The following is a 16,313-nucleotide window of genomic DNA, read 5'->3' on the forward strand; positions in this document are numbered from 1 at the left end:
TAATAACACAGTAAGAAGAACTATACATAATGCACATAAACAGAAGGTTGACACAGTTAAACAGCAAACATGACATCTAAACCGTGACAAAGTCTAAAACTGAAAACACTGGGTCAATGATCCAGGAATCCTGGCAGAGTACAAAAAGAAAACATTTTTCATTAGCAGTCAAAAACTAATGTGTACAATTATAGCAGAAAAGCTGTCACGTGTCTGGTCAAAAGAGAGTATTAATGTATTTATTTGGTAGTTCACGTTTGCAGTTTTGTCTTGTAATACAATATTTGAAATGAAAAAACAAACAAACAAAAGATCATATTTTAGGAATTGGTTGTGGGTGTTTTCTTGTTTATTTGTTTGGGGTTTTTTTGTACTACCTGAACACTAAAGTGGCCTTCCAATGACATTACAGTGTCAGAAGTGGCCCACAGCTCATTTAAGTTTGAGACCTCTGCTCTAATGTAAGTGTCCTCTTAATGTTGGTGGTGTCAGTTACACAGTGGACCTGGAAATTCTGACACTATTTCACATTTAAAGAACAAGGCATGGGCAAAAGCTGACTGTGCAATGCAAACTCTGTTTGCCAGCAACCAAGCTGCTCTCAGTGTCAAAAAACTCCACCTCCAACCTAAAGAAACATCTGGAAATACGTTGTTGTTGTTTTTTTTTAAACTAACGTTAGCCTACTGCAACTACCTTGTTTTAGTTGTGGTAGCTACCTGGGTTATGTGCCACTTCAGTATCTTCAATGTACTATTGCTGTGTAATTTATTACTATTACTGAAGGCTACTCACCACCAAGCTAACATTGTTAGCTGGCGTTAGCTGAGGTTAGTTCATAGACTGTCAGACTTGATGGATAGCATTAACAACTTGCAAGCTGCAAATAATCATGTGCAGTTCTGAAAGTAGACAAAAAGAAAAAAAATATTACTGATACAGAAATAGTTTTCTATATAAGATCACTGCAAAAAGTGCAGCCTTACCTAATGTCCACCCTACTGTTACTCATTTTATATTAAGATTTAATAATCTAATTCACATTTGGTATGGAGAGTAGCCTTCAGTAATGGTAATACATCACACAGTAATAATACATTTTTGTAGTTGTAAAAAGCATTACTCCCATTGATTAATGTAATGGAATACATTACAAATTACATTTGGGGCCATGTATTCTGTAATCTGTAGTGGAATACATTTTAAAAACAACCCTCCTAACACCTATAATAACTTGGCAAATAGTTCTGATTACATTAAGACTCATGTGATCTCAAGCACTGTTGAGACCGAACCAAAGCAACATGAAGAAATGTCCATCAAATGTCAATCAAAAGCCCACAAATAATAACATAATGATGTCAGATAAAGGTGGTAAAGGTGCACACCTTTAAAGTTGTGAGACAAACTCTGTTTTTCTTGTCCATATGGAAACACAGAAACTGAGCTTTCAAAAGTCTTCAGCCTTCCTAGAAGGATTTTTAAAAATAAAAAAAACGTAGTATTCAGTGATCCAAACACTGTTTATATTGGTTAAAGAGCCAAAACAGTCAGAAAAAGCTACATTTACCAAATGTACCTGTTAATGTAGTCAGAGACACATAAGCTCCGCCACCAACATTTTCTAAAAATGAAACTTAGCATGTAGCATGTTTTCCTATATGCCTTTTCAACTGTACCGAAGAAGTGAATTTTTTCCCACAGACACTGCAACAATGTGGCTTTTCATCTGTGTGGCCTCCCATGTGTCTTTTCAAACTTGACATATGGGTAAAACCATTTCCACAGGCACCACAACAATACGGCTTCTCACCGGACTCTCATGTGAATTTTCAAGTTTGTGAGGGAACTAACACTTTTCCCACATGTACTGCAGCAATGTGGTTTCTCACCTGCGTCGACTCTGATGTGGGCTCTCCAGTACTTGAGACAACTAAAACTTTTGCCACATGTGCTACAACAATGTGTTTTTTTACCTGTATGAATTGTTATGTGACTTCTCAAAGTTGTTGCCACACTAAATTGTTTCCCACAGGTGCTACAGGAATATCTTTTTTCACCTGTATGTAATTCCATGTGTATTTTAAAAGATGCTTTATGATTAAATCCTTTCCCGCATGTGCTACAGGAATATAGCTTCTCACTTGTATGAATTCTGATGCGAGTTCTCAAAGCTCCTGCCACACTAAATCGTTTCCCACAAGTGCTACAGGAATATGGTTTCTCACCTGAATGAATTCTTATATGACTTCTCAAAGTTCCTGCCACACTAAATTGTTTCCCATAGGTAATACAGGAATTTGACTGCTCACCTGTATGAATTTTTATGTGACTTCTCAAAGCTGTTGCCACACTAAATCGTTTCCCACAGCTGCTACAGGAATATTGCCTTTCCCCTGTATGCAATTCCATGTGTATTTTTAAAGATGTCTTGTGATTAAATCCTTTCCCACATGTGCTACAGGAATATGGTTTTTCACCTGTATGAATTCTTATGTGGGCTCTCAAATTTGCTGCTGAACTAAATCTTTTCCCACAGGTGCTACAGAAAAATGGCTTTCCACCTGTGTGAATTCGCATGTGTCTATTTAAGTGCGACTTTGAACCAAATATTTTGCCACAGGTGCTACAAGAATGAGGCTTATCACCTGTGTGAATTCTCATGTGTTCATTTAAATGTGTTTTTAGAGTAAATTTTTTCCCATAGGCGCTACAGGAATGCGGCTTCTCGACTGTGTGAATTTGCATGTGTTGTTTCAAGTTTCCCATGCTATTAAATTTTTTCCCACAGGTACTACATAAATGTACTGTCCTGGAATTTTGAACTCTCAGTCCTGCTACGACTTGATCTGACTTTTTTCTGTGTGAGTTATCATCCTTGTTTTCTTCCTGATCCGTGTCAGGAGAGTTGTGAGAAAGGAGCTGGTCACTGCTTGGTTCTAGTTCACTGTGGTCGTTTTCTTCACGAGCAGGAAAAGCTTCTGTCTCCTGCTTTCGTACAAATGGTTTTGCCACTTGAGTGGTACTGAGTTCCTCCTGTTCCTCTTGTTCCTCTTTTATCTGTGAAGAATCCTCCTGGTCCAGACTGGAGTTCTTCTCCTGGTTACAGACCTGCTGATCTGTGAGGCCCTCCTTGTCTTTACAGTCACATTGTGGAGGATCTGAAGGGACAAAATGATAATATCAGAAAAACATAAATTGGATCAACTGTAATGTAACCTCAACAATTAGCAGGTCCTTACATGGTAAACATGGTTCTCACATGTACCAGTAAAAGGTATGTTCTGGGGAGAAGCTGTTTAGCTGACTCAGTGATAGACATTTTGGAAATCTAATTTACGTAAATAAAAAGATGATCATGCATCAGGTGAGATTTAAAAACAGGACAAAAATTTTGCAGTAAAAAACAGATTCTCAGACAAACTGTAATGCTTCTAAATAAATATAACTGCTGTGTTTTCTGTGTTACCAGCTGACTATTGACTCTTTTCAAGTCAATGTTATTGATACAGCACCAAATCACAGCAACAGTCGCCTCATGGGGCAGCTGATCAAGCCTCGTCGGAGGAGCTACTTTAGAGTGTGGTGGAGCTCTCTCCGACGCTGGATCATTGCGTGGCTTCATGTTAGTCTCTTGGCCAGTTAGTAAGTTTAATCTGCTTGTCAAAGGAAAATTGTTGGTGTGGAGTGTGGAGATAAGCGGGCAGCGAGCACGGGGTGCTCAGACACTGAGGAGCAGGGACAAAGAACACTAACAGTGGGAAGAGGACATGTCACGGGAGTCGGGAACGCATTCAGGTTTTATTGTTATTTTCCATGCACTGCAAATAAACGCACTGCTTGCATTCACAGCTCCTTCCTCACATTCCCACAGTTGGCCAGCGTCAACTGTGACGGTCTGTCTCCCGAATCCAAACTGGAAACTGGTTTCACAGAACAGGGGCCTGAAAACTGAAGGCTCTTCTTCCAATTCTACTTTTAAATACTCTAGGAACAATAAATAAGCCTGCAGTGCGAGAGCGAAGTGATCCAATGGGGTGATATGGTACTTGACCTTGTGTGTGAATAGCAGGACTTTGAATTAAATTCTGGATTTAACAGGGAGCCAGTGAATGGAAGCCAATATAGGAGAAATATGCTCTCTTTCTAGTTCCTGTCAGTACTCTTGCTGCAGCATTTTGGATTAACTAAAGGCTTTTCATGGGTTTTTAGTACATCCTGATAATGGTGAATTACAGTAGTCCTAGAAGTAATAAATGCATAAACTAGTTTTTCAGCGTCACTCTGAGACGGGATATTTCTAATTTTACAGATCTTGTGCAAATGGAAGAAAGCAGTCCTCCATATTTGTTTAATATGTTCATTTGAGGACATATCCTGGTCACAAATAAAAATCACAAACAAATAATAATAATCCCATCCAGAGTATCTCCAAAAGTTGATTCTATTCATCTGGACGTAGCGTTTTCAGTGGGAGAAACGTTTCGTCGCTCATCCAAGTGACTTCTTCAGTCTCAGCTGACTGCAGGTTTTCCTAATCTTATAAACAGTAAATTTGCATAATGACTGAACCTAGCACCACTGAAGGATCAATGGGCTGCGAGGTCAGTTCCTTCATCATAATTATGGAAATTCTCATGACCATTGATCAACAACCACTGATCAAAGCCCACTGATGGCCATGAGTACCATTCACAGAGAGTTGGGGAATGGCTGCAATCACAGCATTGCAAGATGGCGAAAGATGTACCCTCCTCGATTCAGAGATTGTCTTTCCCTTTTCACGTAAATCGCCTCCTTGACTCCGCACTCAAACCAGTGTTTATCCCAGATGTCTTAGCATATGTGAGCATAAAGGCCCTTTTACAGCAGATGGAGCATGTGTTGCTAATGCTAACTGCTAACTAAAAGCCAAGGATCCAGAATTTGTTGCGCTGGCTGCTGAGCTCTGTGAGTTTTTGCGACAGCTCTATGTGTACTAGATGCACCTGCTCCTTGTCGTTTCTATCTCTGACTTTATGTCCTCTTCTAGAGTTTGTGTTGTGTTATCTTCAAATGTTCAATAAAAACATGTATTGCTGGCATATAAAAGGGCATTTATTCTTCCAGGACCTGAAGTTCAGTAAAGCACCCCTTCAACAGCCAAACCCATCTGTTCTCTGGCACAAAAAGCAGAACTGAGTAAACTGTGTGTCGGTGTGACGTAGTGCAGAAATATAGCTGGCAAAGAATTCAGACCTGAGCTACAGCAAACACAAATCTTTTTTCTTTCTTTTTTTACCACACACACACACGCACACACACACACACACACACACACCAAATCTTCACATATTTTGATTTACAAGGTTACAAAAACTCAGTACACAAATATGCATTTGTTACCCGCTTTAAGGTGCGCATTTGAGAGTTATACTACAGAGTCAAGTACTTCTGATTCTTCTCTTTTCACATTAGCTACAGTATCCAGAGTCATACGTAGTGACGAGGTGAAGTGAGGAGGTAAAATTATTAACAATATAATCGACCTCTGTTGGAGTAGCATTCAGGTAGCTGCTCTGCGTTGGTACAGGGCATTAAGGATAACAACAGTGGGTGAATTATATTCTTAAACCTTGTTACAGCACTTTCAGAAAGACATCTACTGTGATGAAATCTACTCACCACTGCTGTGTAATCAATTATTGTAAATTTATATGTTATTGGGAAATGATCAGACGAGAGGGTTTAAATGTTCAGTTTCTATGCCATATGTCAAAACAAGATCTAGAATGTGAGTAAAGGGTTGGGTGGGTTCTTTTACATCTTGAGAGAACTGAGTCTAATAACAGATTGAATGCCATGTTGAGGCCTGTTAGTGTTGGGAGCTTGGAAGCAAAAGCATCTGGACTTTCACCTCTCATCAGTTCTAAGAGCAATTGATGGAGAGTCCCAGATTTTTAAGCCCTATTCGGAGTGTCCCTGAGAGGGTCAAGGAGACCCAATTGATCCTCTACCTAATCACACAAGCCAAGGTGTATAAACGGGTGTGGGTCACAATCAGCCAGGGTTTCGGGTGAATCCATTGAGAGACCTTGCCCCACCCTATCATGTGATTTACTGAGGTCACATGGCCCAGGATATGAGTGGGCGTTAAGTTATTGTCTGGAACCGTCTTCTGACCTTTCTTGAGCTCAAGAGCTAAAGAGAGATTAGAACATCCACCAAGCCGGGCATTTTAAAATCATGGTCAAACTTACACTTCTCTATATTTCATAAACATGTAGCAAGACAAACACAACCCTGTGTATATTGCAGATATTCATCAACAGCTGGCCACACCCTCAGGAAGTCCACCAATAACATCACTACACAGGCCTTGTGCTGGAATCCAAAGGGTAAGACAGGAAGACCCAGAAACATATGGCACAGGGACACACCTATCATAGTGTTGTGTGGTTTGTGAAAAGCTTAATTTAAAATCAATAATTTATTTTCAAATTAAACATTCGGCACTAATAGGGAAAATTGTCAATTTTAAATTGTCAACTATATTTAAAAAGTTTACAAAACAGATGCATTAATGCTGCTTATTGCAGTTGGTCTTTAGATTCTTCATGTGCCCCTATAACTTATCTCTGAGGTCTGATTAGGACCCAACATGAGTTTTATTCAGTTTTGTAGTAAGAAATCCATCCATTACAGCTTTGCATACCTATTATGTGCAACTTTACTTCAGGGTTCCACTTGATGCCCAGCTCCTGCCCGGTCCAGATGATGGTATCTTTGGCTTCCTGCTTCAGTGAAAGCTGCTTTCCTTCCTGACTGATGGACAATTCCTCCTGTTCCTCTTTAGTTTGTGAAGGATCTTTGTCCTCCTGGTCTGGAGTTGCTCTCCTGGTTACATATCTGCCATGAATCTAAAGAAAAAGAAAGACAATAAAAAATAAATCAATTTTATTTTGCCTACATAGTAAAAGGTAACTTTGCTTCTAAACAGGAAAATGTGTACAGTACAGTTCAAGTGGATTTAGCAGGTGAAGGAACCCCGTACGTGGTTGTAAAGGGTCAGTGTGGGGAAAAGAATGATAACTCACAATAATTTCTATGAATCTCCAGTAGATTTTCTTAGTGTACAGGCTGTGATACATCTATCATATACTATCTATCAAATATATATATTCTGGTCTAAATAACCCAAAATGTGATGTTCATGTGGATGCCAGGTCCTAGGAGGTTTAACCAACACTGGCCTGGTGGTGCCACCCACAATGCCAGCAGTGATTATTAGACTTAATCCAAGTAGATATTTGCTCCTTTGTCCTTTGTCACACTGATCTACAAAGTGCAGTGTTATTACAATAAGGACAACAAGCTGTGGGCTTCCACTTCAGTGACTGTCAGTGAGATGTTTGTCCATTCCTCTCTCAGAATGTCCTGTAGTTTATCTCTGACCTCTGACACAGCTGCTGTCACATCCTCAAAGTAGCTCAGAGGACGGATATTGATGCTGGATGAGTCTGTAGACTCACTGAGTGCTGACAGTGAGGGGTAGTTGTGTAGAAACTGGATGTGATCCTCTGTGTGTGAGAGCTGCTTCAGCTCAGCATCTTTCCTCTTCAGCTCAGTGATCTCCTGCTCCAGCTTCTCCTGAAGCTCTTTGACTCGACTCACTTCAGTTTCCTGCTGGGATCTGATCTGCTGCTTCACATCAGAGCTTCTTTTCTGGATGAGATGGATCAGCTCAGTGAAGATCTTCTCACTGTGCTCCACTGTTTGATCAGCAGACTGATTGATGGCCTCCACCTCCTGTTGAAGCAGCTTCACATCTTTCTCTCTGTCCTGGATTCTCTGCTGGATGTTTTGTCGACTCACCTCCAGCTCTCTCTGCCTCTCAGTCCTTTCTGCTGCAGCTGAGACTGTGTCGTGGCCTTTATGTTCATCCACAGAGCAGAGATAACAGATACTCTGCTGATCAGTACGGCAGAACATCTTCATCATCTCGGCCGGGGCTCGAACCGGCAACCTTCTGATTACAAGACAAACAGCTTTTGAGCCACGATCACCCCAACAAATGTATATGTATGTATGTATGTATGTATTAGGGGTGCAATGATACACAAAATTCACGGTTCAATATTTTTTCGATACAAAATAATGTTCATGCCTTTTTAATTTGTCATTTATTAAAATTATAAACTATATAAACTAAAATTATAAATTGAACTCAAAAGTACAGTTTTTAAATTTAATGTTGCTGAAACAACAAAATAATAAAAAAAATAAATCTATCTGATGGAGAAATCACTCATCTTTGGAAAAGAGAGTTTATTACAGAGAAATGTCTCTTTCCAAAATAAAAGCTATACTATAGCTTCTTCTGGGCTATATTCTCAGCAGCATATTAAACATATCAGGTCCCCATAAGGAGAATCATGTGCTAACGGCTGTCCAAATGACTCGGGGAAAGTTTATAGCATGCGTGCTTGTTGTTTTTGTCTGCTTCCACTTGTCTTTGCACGAGGATGATGTCGGAGTAAATGTGCAGTCATATTCGTTGTGTTCCCACTATTGCTGTCAGCGTTAATCTTGTCAAAATGACATTATCGCGGCTAATGTCTCCGTTAACAAGTTACCGCGGATCGCCCCGTGCGTGGGGCTGGACGGCGTCAACACGTTAACGAGCTAACTGCGCTAACGCACTAGTTCCCACCAATTGAGCATTGCGTGGCACATCCAACATACTGTTTTACTTTTGTCCATGATGTGCTTACCATCAGGTTCATACGTCACATGAAGACCAATATAGTTCCAAACACCAGATCCGAATGAGGGTGGGGGAGGTTCAATTTTGGGTAGTGTTGAGGCAGTTGCCATGTTGCAACGAGCATGCTAGCTTGCGCTGCGCTCAGTGGATCTGCACTCGACACTGCAGCCTAGGCGGAGTAGTTGAACGCAGATCCACTGAGCGCTCAACACAGACAGCATCATCAGAAGAAAAGTTGATAAAATAAATAAAAAATGTTGTATTGTTTGATACATATGCGTACTGAACCAAAAGCACTGTACCGAACGGTTCAATATCGATACCAGTATTGTTGCACCCCTAGTATATGTATGTATGTATGTATGTAACTTACATTTATCTGGACGTACACACAGGGGCCTGAATGAAGCCCTGAACTAAAAGACCAGCAGCATGGCTGAAATGGCCATAACTGGTTCAGATGCACTAAATGGCAGGGCCTCCAATGTCAACATCACAGCAGCTCTGAATCGTGAAATGCACTACCTGCGGTAGCAAAGGATCTGGCTGCCCCATCATCAACAAATTGGGGGTGACTGGTTCTGGGTCTGCCAAATCAGATAAAACATAGCCTAAGGGGTGGATAACAGTTATGAGTTAAAAACACCTTCAAGCTCAGCCAGGACTGTTGTTAGCACTTCTTCACTGAGGACTTGCAAACCCAGGACTGTAGTCAGGCCAGCATTGACAGACCGGATTTCACACTCCCAGCAGTGTGAAATCATTTTGGAGGCCAAAATTATGATCACTATGTGGAGTAAGTGGAATTTTATATGATGCTCCCACCCCTGAAATGGGTTCCTTGGTCACATAGCAACTCTGCTGGCTTTCCACTCTGGGGGATAAATCTCCTCAGGGTTATCAGAAAGGAGTCTGTATCTATGTTGAACAGTAACTCAATATGAACTGCTCTTGTGAGATATTTGAAAAGCAGACCCCAAAGTTTCTCATGTCGATGGTCAATTTTGACCTGCAGCTGTCCAAAGCAACCAGTTCCTATTGAGAAAAATGTTGGTTTATGCAATCTGAGCTGAGAAGGATGCAAATCAGCCATCTTAGGGTTGACTGGTTGGGCTCTCAAGCTTTGGCAATAAGGACAAGAGAACCTCTCTCTTGTGATAGCTTCATGACCACAAAGAATCCAGAACACTCTCCTCTGTTCAGCAAAGAGTCGTTCTGCACCTGGTTCCCAAAAGTTGATTCTGTTCAGCAAGTTAAGGAAATTCAAAAAGCACCATACATGTTTTTTGTTGAAGAATAAAAGGAGAGTGTGTCTGTGCACAGAGAAAAACGCCCCAACAACTATTAAGTTTTATATACCTGTGCAGTGTAAGTCTTCCTCGTGTTTCCAGATGTTAACCAGCACTCTGAATCGCTCTTTCCCAGTCCAGACGAAGATTTCTTCAGACTCCTGCTTCACTACAACCTGCACTACATCCTGACTGGTGCAGACTTCCTCCTGTTCCTCTTTAATCTGTGGAAGTTGTGGACCATCCTCGCTCAGACCAAAGTTCCACTCCTGGTTATAGACCTCCGGGTCATTTAGACTCTCCTCTTCCTCACACTTCATATTGCTGTAGGGGATCTTAAAGGATAAGGGGACATAACAAGAAGGTTACTAATATGATGACAGGAAGGCACATCTGAGCAAACAGGGTTCTTGAAAAGTAGCAAGAAGTGAATGTGTTTAACTTTTTTGATTATGTGATTAGGGCTGTGCGATATGACCAAAATCTCATATCCCGATATTAAGACATCTATCGTCCGATAACAATATAAATCACAAAAATTTAACATTTTCTGTAAATTCTGTGAATCTCGGGCAGCTCGATTTGCGTGAAGTGTTTCCAGCTGGGCGTTGCGTACCTGGAGTCGAGTGTTTTAATTGAAACGATACATTTTTAGACATAAGTTGTAACGGCCGCCGTTTTCTTTGTGAGTATTTCTTACACGGCGTGCTGCGGGGAAAAGTCTGTTCTAACGTTTTTAGCACCTGACGGCTCTTTTTTGCTTCTCATCCGTAAATACTCTGCATCTTTCACGTAATTCAGTTTATTTTGAAAAGTCTCAACAGGATCTTGAGCTTTATTGTGAAAGGTTTATGTGGAAAATAAACAAGCGGACACGTTGTTGCTAAGGACAACGCATAAAAACAAGCGCTTCTCTGTCTGTAGTGTGGTTATATTAAATATAAAGAGAACTTTAAAGAAAGAGAGAACTTTAAGAAATTAATATTGCCACTACTGTGACCATCAAAATAATGAAAAAGTATTGCCGTAAACAGTTTATTTTGCGACACCACGAAACAAACGATAGCGTAAAATGAAACGATAGACGTTTTTATATCGTCATCCGATATATATCGTTATATCGAACAGCCCTAAAGGGAAAAAGGAGAAAGGATTGTGGAAGTATATTGCAAAAAGCAAGTCAAGAGGGTCAGATTATGTGGAACACACAGATTTTAAAAAAGGAATGATAATGAGGCATTTGTAATAACTAAGCTGTAAATATAAAAAGATCATGGTCCTTTGTGTCTGAAGGATTTCCCTCCTCTCTTCATTTCTTTAGTTGTGGGGAAGGGGTGGGTAGTGGGTCACTTCATGTGTTTGAATTAACTAGTGATTTTTGACGAGATTTAGTTCTGCAATATTTTCATTTTCTCTCGCCAATTCCATAGAATCAATGTACCATTATTTAATAACATTTGGAACACATTTCTGACCTGTTTGGTTCAGACACCCGGGGCTGAACCAAAGTTGCTGCTCTTAGCACAGAAAAACTGCTAATCCGGCCAGTATTCACCCCCAGTGAACCACCATGAGGATTATTCTGCGCCATCGCCGCTCTCTAAAATCATGACAGACATGTACCAAGCTCCTGTCCCATAGCCGTCTTTTTTATTGATAAATTTTAATTGCCTATTCCATTCTTATTATTTAGCTGCTTGCCTTTATTTATACTCCTTTTCTTCTTTAATTGTTGCCGTTCAATTCAAATCAATTAAATTTTTTTAAATTAAATTCAATTTTATTCATATACCACCAAACCACAACAACAGTTGCCTAAAGGCACTTTATATCGTAAGATAAAGACCCTACAATAATACAAGAACACACCAACAATCAAATGTTAAGCAACCACTTTGGCAACAGTGGGGAGGAAAAACTCTTTTAACAATATATCATTCAGTCATTCAGGTAACAGTCGTCTAAGGCGCTTGGAAAGAAAGTAGCTAGATTGCATGTTTCACCTCCTATCCGATACACTTTTTAAAAAAAATTCTAAAGCCAAATGGTGGATAGTCCCAGGAATTTAAAACCTGGTGGGAGTTGCCCCTTAAGATAATTATGTCTCTCGTCACACAACAAACGTGTGAAAAGAGGGTCAATATCATAAGAGATTTTGTGTCAAACCATTGTGACACCCTGCCTCAGCTCATCATGTGACTTGAAATCACCTGTTCAAAGATGGTCGTTTAGAGTGGATACTTAGAGTGAACACTTTAAGTGTGTGTAAACACACTTAAACACACACACACACACACACACACTTTAATGGTGAAATGTAAATTATATAACTGTGCACAAATGTTCTTTTTTCCCTTTTCTTTTCCGTGCTTTGCCTTCACAGTGTTGCACGTCTAGTATTGTGTCAAATATTATTGAAGTAAGACGCACGTTTTGTAGTCCATCGTGTTTACATACCTGTTTATTTCGGATATCCAGCAGTATGCGCTCACAGCTGGTCCTCCTCAATCATAGCTTATTAACATTTGACATTTCTTCGCCTGCAGTACCAACTCTCTCCTTTTTTTTTTCTTTTTTTTCCCTTTATTTATTTATCCTTCTTATTTCATTGTACTGTATATTGTTACTCTTATTTGCCTTGTATGTCTACTGCACAAACTGAACCAACTCTCTCCTTTAACTCTCTCTGCACCGAAACATCGCGTCACATCCGTTTTTTCTTCTATTGCATTTCTGGCAGATTGGACTGAAAAGCGTACTAGCGCCCCCTAATGATTCAAATTGAGCACTGACTTAAAGGAATAGTGAATGACAGAGATCTCAAACTCATTTTACATCGTCAATCGCAAAAACCAAATTTTAATCTTGAGTGGGCCAGACCAGTGAAACTCTGCTTTCTATCGATTTATTCTTCTTCCTGCTCCTTTTCATGCATGGAAACAGTGTTACTTTAATTGAAAGGAAGGTTGTGTATGGGAATGAATTACTGCTGTACCATGTGTGAAACAAAAAAAAAAAAAAAAAAAAAAAAAAAAAAAATTTAAGTACACACTTTAGTATCAGTTTGAAATAAAATCAAACAAGCTGAGCTGAACATGATCCCCTCTTTAGCAGAAACTAAAATTAGAGCAACTGAAACAAGAGCATTTTACACATGCTGACGGGGCTGCAGACGAGTAAGGACAAAAGGTATCTGCATGAAGTCCTTTTTTTTTTTTTTTTTTTTTTACCATTTTATTAGGTTTTTACGTCTTGATGCATTCTCAAACATCCACTTAGGTGAATCTTCAAAGGTTGATTTTGTTTATCTGGACGTAGCGTTTTCAGTGGGAGAAACGTTTCGTCGCTCATCTAAGTCACTTCTTCAGTCTCAGCTGACTGCAGGTTTTCCTAATCTTATAAACAGTACATTTGCATAATGACTGAAACTAGCCCAGTGAAGGAACAATGGACTGGGAGGTCAGTTCCTTCATCATGATTATGCAAATTCTCATAACCAACCCTTGATCAAAGCCCACTGATGAGTACCATTCACAGACAGTTGGGGAATGGCTGCAATCACAGCATTGCAAGATGGCGAAAGATGTACCCTTAGGCCCCCTCCTTGATTCAGAGATGGTCTTTCCCTTTTCACATGAATGTGAAAAGGGAAAGACTTTTCATTTAAGTGAAAATCTTTAGAGAGAAACTTTGTGAGCATTGCAAAATGTTGCTGCACTTGTTATCAAAGTGCATAATCCATTCTCACACTCAGCTGCTGTTGACAAAGATACTCAGCAGACTGAGGAGAAAGGTTATAACAGGGAATACTGGATTCAATTCAATTTTATTTATATAGCGCCAAATCACAACAAAAGTTGCCTCAAGGCACTTTTTATTGTACAGTAGATACAGAGAAAAACCCAACAATCATATGACCCCCTATGAGCAAGCACTTTGGCGACAGTGGGAAGGAAAAACTCCCTTTTAACAGGAATAAACCTTCGGCAGAACCAGGCTCAGGAAGGGGCGGCCATCTGCTGTGTACCGGTGTGTCCTCTCCACTCTGTGAAAGAGGCTCCGATTTCAGATTTCCCAATAGACGTCCACATCGAACGCGATAGATGTGACCAGAGTGTCAGGTTACAGTTTATTGTCTGGAAGGACGTTATTCTCTCTAATATGATGTGTTCTCAATGAAAATTAATATAGTCATTTATGCGTAGTGAGCTTTTTGATTTCCAATGAAAAATGTAGTATGTTATTTACGACTGTACTAGTTCTCACCACATGATCAAACTCCTCACCTTATCACTATGGAAGAAGCTAGCCACCCTTTGGAGAAAAGTCATTTACACTGCTTGTATCTGTGATCCCATTCTTTCAGTCACTACACAGAGCTCATGACCGTAGGTGAGGGTGGAACCATAGATTGACCAGTAAATCCATGGCTTACACTAAAGCTGCATCAAAGCTCAAACCCCAGGAGAGTTAATGGCTTTCCACATTTATTCATTTGACACCTAAAGTTGATTTTTGATTTCCTGAACTTTCTGGGTTGAAGTTAATCCACAGTTTTCATCAGTGAAGGGTTTTAGGGTTTTTGTAGTGGACACTTTTCTCTCCCATCTTTCCCATGGTCCCTTAATGCAGCATCAGTGTTACAGGTTGTGACTCCGGTAAACAAATTGACACAGTGTGATATTACAGATATTTAAATCTCTCTTTACTGATGATGTTGAAGCTGCCGAAGGCTCAGTGAAGTTTATACACTGAGGTTAACAACTGAAATTTGAAAACCAATAATGCACAACACAAGAGGTTGCCTTCATCCTGCTAACCGGGATGGAGATAGGTAAAGCATTGCACCTTCGTTTGTCCATACATTTGACAATTTGCCATGTATTTAGGATGAACAAGTCCTTTATAATAAAGGTTACATTATGATAAAGTGCACTGTGTCATAAAACATAACATATAAACATTTCTACTAAAATATGCCGCAGAAAGGCAAATATGCATTTTTTTTAGTCATAATTACACTCAAACACCGTAGCAAAAGTCAATTTAGTACGTCCTATGTTCTATATATCCTTTTTATTGGATTTATTCTATATGCTGCCGTGAAAAAAAGGTTGCGGTCGAAAAGAGTTTTGAAGCACAAAAATGCAGGACTTTTTTGTGTAAGGAGGGCAGCAACACACCTTTGATGGGTCTAGTCTGCTGTAAATGCAATAGAAGAAGGAAAGCGGAAGTGACGCGACTCTTACTATTTAGCAGCGTCTTCAGTATCCGAGAGTTTAAGGAGAGACGAACTGCAGCCGAAGAAATCTCAGAAATTGAAAAGACATCAGTGAAGTGATCAGCTGTCCACGCAGACTGTTGGATATCCGAGATAAAGTCACACAGGTGTGTAAAACGGCGTCAATGAGCTAACGCGGGAATACGACTCCTGTAGGACCCTGATCAGAGCGCAGTTTGCAGGCTCAGATCTCAAACCAGCAAGGAGCTACGAGCTGTTTACAATAGGAATAACACAAGTTTCTCTCTCTCTCTCTTTTTAATGAAAACATTTCAGCCCGAAGTTAAGTGAGACACGGGAGGCGCGTGACTAGTAAAAGGCGACTTTACACGTTTAAATCAAAGATACGTACAGAGAAAGTGGGGCAGGTCCAGATAGTCCTGAAATACCTCCTATTATGTCTCCTTATTCTAGCTACTTTTCCTTGACCTTGAAGGAAAGCGTAACGAGGCCGATTAAAGGTGTAAATGAGAATTAATAAGCACTTTAAAAGAGAAGCACAGTTCAGAGAGCTGCAGTGACTCCAGACTGTGCAAGAGATGGACTACAAAACCCGCAGCTGGGTTCTTATAAACGAGGTTAACAGGTGGTTCAATATTCGCCATTTCAGCAATGTTTCTGTTATGTATTCAATAAATTACAATGCTGTATACGTATACATCTATACTTATATTTAATAGTCCTTTATTTATCCAGGGAAAAATCTCATTTCAAAGAGAGTCCTGGCATCATGGCAGCAAAATTAAAAAAAACATGTACCACATAAGCACATAACAATTAAATCAAATACAATATTCTGTACAAACATGTGAAAAATATAGAGTAACAGAGCATTAAGAGCAACCAGTCTAGACCAATTAATGGCACTTGCTGGGTTCCCCCTAGGGGTGGGGGAAAAATCGATACTGTGTAGTATGGTGATATTTTGTTTGCTAATAATGTATCGATACAGGGACAGCAGAAATCGATATTTTGTTACAAAAAAAGTTGACTTCAG

At 39.9% G+C, this 16,313-nt stretch overlaps 2 pseudogenes across 2 annotated transcripts in view; one reads left to right on the top strand and one right to left on the bottom strand.

The window, feature by feature from the left end:
- The window catches only part of LOC146497100 (tripartite motif-containing protein 16-like), a 61,122-nt pseudogene that overhangs the window by 24,531 nt on the left and 20,278 nt on the right, over positions 1–16,313 (top strand). The gene's annotated exons all lie outside the window — the stretch shown is intronic.
- On the bottom strand, positions 21–11,626 carry LOC146497102 (uncharacterized; annotated as a pseudogene). Its single transcript, XR_014870586.1, has 4 exons — positions 11,591–11,626; positions 10,106–10,370; positions 6,695–6,899; positions 21–3,161 (listed from the first exon to the last, which is right to left on the bottom strand). The product of XR_014870586.1 is annotated as an uncharacterized LOC146497102 (transcript).

Source organism: Neolamprologus multifasciatus, chromosome 18, assembly GCF_963576455.1.
Source record: "Neolamprologus multifasciatus chromosome 18, fNeoMul1.2, whole genome shotgun sequence".
In the NCBI taxonomy this organism is placed as follows: Eukaryota; Metazoa; Chordata; class Actinopteri; order Cichliformes; family Cichlidae; genus Neolamprologus; species Neolamprologus multifasciatus.